Below are 5619 nucleotides of genomic sequence, written 5' to 3'. Positions count from 1 at the left end.
GCCACCAGGAATTTGCATCGGGGTGGCGGGTTGAAGAGCCGGCCATCTGTGAGTCGTCACCGAAGAGAGCCACCTGGCAGCAACCCCAATAAAGAGGGGACAGAGCGGGGTTGGGGGAATGGGGGGTGGGAGGAATGGAGTGAGCCAGGAAGCCTGGTCTGCTTGGGGGGATTTTTGCTGTTTTAATGGTCATAGCATGAAATCGTATTCAAAGTTATAATGCTCTTTTTTTTTTTTTAAGTAAACAACAACGAAAAAAAAACTCATTAAGGATTGATGAAATAGGTAACATTTGAATAGGTGTCATTTTTAAATAGTTTGTGAATGTCACAAATGCTTTGCATTGTGGGTTGCTCTGTAGACATTGAAATAAACAATCTCCTCTCTCTCTTTCTCTCTCTCTGTTAATTTGTAATTAAATGATCTACAGGCAACTCTGCTGATTTCGGTGCTTCATTTCAACAAGGTTAGCTCTGCCTTGGGCAAAGACAGTGCCTATAGAATGAATCCCCCGAGAAAGCTAGAACCATCTTTGCCTTTTTCCTCTGACCCCTCTCCGCGCTTACAAAAATATCCTACTTCATATTCTCCTAGGCGCTTTCCTCTGTCGCACACTTGTAACTTCTTATAAAAGGCAGGTATTATCTCCTGAAACCAATCTGCATGTTATTATTTTTCCCAATTCTCGCTCTTTCCAGACCAAGAGGATGATAAGGGTGAGGAGAGGGCAACAGGGAGAATCTGAGGAGAAACACAAATGCGAAGCCAAGACAGAAGCTGAGTTGGGCAGGGATTGTGCGTTGGCTGATTCCAACTCCTTTCCAGCCTATTTCCTTTTCTTATGTTTTAGTAGAAATGCTTTTTTTTTTTTTTTTTTTTCAGTTAATGGTGGCCTTGTTACACTGGTCTGGAAATTAGACCTAAGTCTTGTGGTAAAGGAGGGGGGAAGAATTGGGGAAGGGCTTTTGTTTCTCCTGATAAGAAGAATTCACACAGCTGGTATACCGCCCTTCCTCCTTTCTTACTCTCTCCTTGGCTCTACGTGGACACGATGGCAGGAGGTGTGGCAGCCATCTTGTGGCCATGAAGCAAAGGGCAAAATAATCATAGGGGTGCCACTGAGCCAGCTCCATCAGCCTCCTCCCTCCAGTGTCCTTGTTCTATGAGAAAAATTCTCTATTTGTTGAGCCACTGTGGTTTTGTTTGTTTGTTTGTTTTTTGGTAATTGGTAGCTGAATTGAATTTTCAGTTAACACCCTTCCATTCCCGACATTCTTCTAAATGAGGAGGGCCAGGAGAAGAAGAAAGGGAGAAATAGAGAATAGAGAAAGAAAAGTGCACATGATTTCTCTCATCTCGTTAAGATCTAAGCTCCCAAACAGCAGAAATCATGATTGGCACATTCTATACAGCACTTAGATGATTATTATTATTATTATTATTATTGTTATTATTATTATTATTATTGAGTTGAATAATGTGTGTAGCAAAAGTGAATACAAGTCAATATCAATACAACATGGCGCCATCAAAAATATAAACGCCCACATTGGGTAGATAGAAAGTATTTTTTTTTTACCAAATAAAAGTGGCCATATAAACTATGGAAGAAATAAGTTTCTCCACATAAATAATAATCACTAACATGATCTGCATAGTTACCAGGTGCCACGATCTGTTATATCCTGTAATTTGTTCAAGCTACTCTATAACATGGGGACCATGGCAATTTCCATTCTACAGATGAGGAAACTGAGACACAAAACTGTAAGTAAGTGGCCCAGCTAGCAAGGTAGAATTTATGCCCAGGGAGTTTGGCTCCAGACTCTTTGCTCTTAAATACTTTATTTCCATATAGTAGAGATAGATGTACATAGTACATAATACACATTATATATGGTGTGTACAAACATGAAGCGTGTGTACATTCATGCACTATATACATATGTGTGCGTATATGCGTGTACACAGAGAGAAACTTGAAAGAATTGCTGAGTGGAACCTGTGAGGCTGGTGGCGGGGGCCCCCCTCCCCTCCCAAGATCAAAAAGAAAAGGCTCACGAGACCAGACCCGCCAAGGACAACTTCCAGGCCCCACTGAAAACAACAACACCTGGATGTTCACCCAGTTAAGAAAGTTTTCAGTTCCTGGATTCCCCAAATATTGCCAGCCCCTCCTATTTCTTAATAACCGCCAAAGGTCACAGTGGAAAATCCCCGGCTCTTCCCACCAAAAGTCTCTGGTCCGCCTCAAACAGTATAAAAGCCCTAACCCCTTCCAAATGGACTCGACTTCTCGGGCCCCCTCTCGTGGGACCTGTGAACTTCACCCGGGAGCGCTCAATAAATTCATGTTGTTTGGCTCTACTCTCTCTCTCTCTCTCTCTCTGTCTATTTCTTTCACCACCAGAAAACTTTATAGAACCCTCATTTGTTCTCCATCTTCTGGATATACTAGAGATCAGTATCAATGGAAAGACTTAACATGTCATCAAAGGTCCCCATCAGAATTCCAGAATAAATTATTCCTAGTACTTTACCATTTTTTTTTTTTTAATAAAAGACAATTTTGGGGAGGAAAATCCCACCAAAATTGGAAGCAATGAATGAAGTGAAAAAAAAAAAAACTATATCAGAATTGCCAATTAATGAGGCGCAATCAACCTGCTACTTATATTCCAGGTGATATCAGACTTTTACATGTGAATGGTCTGATCCCATGAAAAACGCCCGTTGTAGTAAAGGGAAAATGTGAACGGACAGAGACAACGAATGCTTTCTTTAGGTGAATACAGGTGGTAGCTCCCAAAGTTCATCTGTCCTAGCCTGCTATCTAGTGGAGAAACTGTGCATTTCTTCTCTCTGGTCAGATCTGGTTTCTTCTCTCCAGACTGGAGAGTTCGTTCACGGGCATTTCCTCCAAACACTGGCATCGTTTATATTGTCTTCCTCTATTGAAGGGAAACCGGAAACATTTCGGCATCTGAGATGTACTGCTATTGGATGCAGACATGGAGGAATTAGTCCAAACATGGGAGGAACAAACCCGTGTTTCAGCCATAGAGCTGCACTAGCTTCATTTTAAAAAAAAAATAAATAAACAGAGATTTCCAAAATAGGGCAGAAAATTTCAGCCTTGTGTGTAGCTACCTTATAAAGGATGATGGGAAATGACCTAATCTGCCTTTTCTTTTTCTTTTTCTTTTTTTTTGTGCCCAAAAAGAGAAGGTTGCTTTTCCAGTCCTGGGACCAGGCCCCAGTTCTGTCACTTATTTGCAACCTGACTACTCCTTCTACCCTCATCTTCCCAGAGTTCTCTGCTTGTAGACATCGACCTTGATTTTGCAACCCGAATCCATCTGTTCTTAGCAACTCCAGCCAGTCAGGGCAAGATAGCTGGTCCTGTTGAACATACCACGTAGCTCAGTTGAAAAAACATTCACTCAATGACCATATTTTGCAAAATTCTGGGGGGATCCAAAGAAGAGAAGAGATGCTCCTGGCTCTGATCAAGGCTATGATTTAGTCAAGGAAAAAGGCAGACAAAAGAGACAAGGTAGAACGTGGCAAGTTCAATAATGGAAATATAAATAAAGGGACAGTCTCCTTACAGCAGTCCAAGAGCAGAGTGTAAGCTGTGGCGGTGGAAATCATGGCAGGACATGCATTTAGAAAGTTCCTTCCACTTTTGGACCGGGTATTGGTTGAAAGGAGTGCAGCCGAAACTGTAACCAAAGGAGGCATTATGCTTCCAGAAAAATCTCAAGGAAAAGTGTTGCAAGCAACAGTCGTGGCTGTTGGATCGGACTCTAAAGGAAAAGGGTGGAGAGATTCAACCGGTTAGTGTGAAAGTTGGAGACAAAGTCCTTCTCCCAGAATATGGAGGCACCAAAGTAGTTCTAGACGACAAGGATTATTTCTTATTTAGAGACGGTGACATTCTTGGAAAGTATGTGGACTAAAATAAATCACTACTGAAATGGCATTGACATGAAGCTCATTCCACTGAAGTTCTGAAATCTTTCATCATGTAAATAATTTCCATGTCTCTCTTTTATAAGAAACTAATGATCTCTAAACTGCTGAAAACAAAAAGAAAAAGAAATATAGGGCACAGTGGCTCACACCTGTAATCCTAGCACTCTGGGAGGCCAAGGCCGGCAGATTACTCGAGGTCAGGAGTTCAAAACCAGCCTGAGCAAAAGCGAGACCCCGTCTCTACTATAAATAGAAAGAAATTAATTGGCCAACTAAAAAGATATAGAAAAAAAAAATTAGCCGGACATGGTGGCGCATGCCTGTAGTCCCAGCTACTTGGGAGGCTGAGGCAGGAGGATTGCTTGAGTCCAGGAGTTGGAGGTTGCTGTGAGCGAGGCTGACGCCATGGCACTCACTCTAGCCTGGGCAACAAAGTGAGACTGTCTCAAAAAAAAAAAAAAAAAAAAAAGCAAACACAAAAGACTATGATTTAGTCAAAGAGAAAGGCCTAAAAAGAGACAAGATAGAACATGGTACGTTCAATAATGGAAATATAAATAAAGGGAGACAGGGAGTTTTGAAAAGGAGACAACGACTAGCTGAAGAGAAGAATGAAGATATAGTAAAAATCCATTTTCTTTAAGGTATTATACATTTAGAGAAGCTGCAGACAGTCTCAGCAGATAAATGAGAGCTTCACAGTCGATAATCTTAAATGAGATTTTTTTTTAAAGGTTAGTTAACTTTATTTATTTGTGTGTGTGTGTGAGAGAGAGACATTTTATTTTTTTATTTTTATTTTTTTTTATTTCAGCATATTATGGGGGTACAGATTTTAAGGTTTCAATAAATGCCCATTTCCCCCCTTAAATGAGATTATATGTAGTTTAGAGCTTAAACTGGATGTCCCCAGCCAAGAGGACCGGGAAGTGGCAGTGGGTGAACTGGGGTCTAGGGAAGGTGGGAGGAAGACAGACAGCCACAGGAGGTCACTCAACGGACCATCGCTGTGGTCTTCGAGAAACATCCTGTCCTTTCCTTGCTCTATCTTTGGGACTGACTCTGACCAAGCTAGAGCTCAAGACTCTACGATGGTTTCGCAGAAGCCCATGTTCCAGAAACAACGCATAGTAAGGCAAACTCTACTCCTAAAGACATTGATACTTACAGTCATAGGTTTTAAAATATAGTATCAATGGCCCAGAGGAAGAGGAGAGGAAATAGATGAGTCTGGATCAAAGTCATGGGAAAAAAAAATTGGGGGCAGAAAGAGAAGGTGGGAATGGGACAGAGATTAGAAAAAAAACTTAATGAGGAAGTCTGGAAAGAAAAGATAATAAAACTCCCCTAATAAAATTCCAAAGCCAGAAACCCAGATGAGAAAAAAAAGAAAAACAATACGTGGACCCGCTCAATAGTTGCAAGAAAAATCTACCTGAAGATACATGGTTTAGACCAGACGATAAGAACAAGAAGAGCCACGAGTCAACTCTGTTTTACTAAATGAACAATATGTTATGAATTTATGGGGATAGTTCAGTATAGCATATACACTCCTGTTTAGAAGTGTGGCCATTGCTATCTTTGGATTTTAGGTAGACGGTTACCATTGTTGGGTTAATGGATTAGTAACAGAAGTTA

At 41.0% G+C, this 5619-nt stretch overlaps 1 pseudogene; it reads left to right on the top strand.

Moving 5' to 3' along the window:
* The first annotated feature begins 3652 nt into the window (after positions 1–3652).
* On the top strand, positions 3653–3980 carry LOC109730146 (10 kDa heat shock protein, mitochondrial pseudogene; annotated as a pseudogene).
* Positions 3981–5619: the final 1639 nt, after the last annotated feature.

This window comes from Microcebus murinus, chromosome 29 (assembly GCF_040939455.1).
Source record: "Microcebus murinus isolate Inina chromosome 29, M.murinus_Inina_mat1.0, whole genome shotgun sequence".
Lineage (NCBI taxonomy): Eukaryota > Metazoa > Chordata > Mammalia > Primates > Cheirogaleidae > Microcebus > Microcebus murinus.
This window is presented reverse-complemented; position numbering and strand designations above follow the sequence as displayed.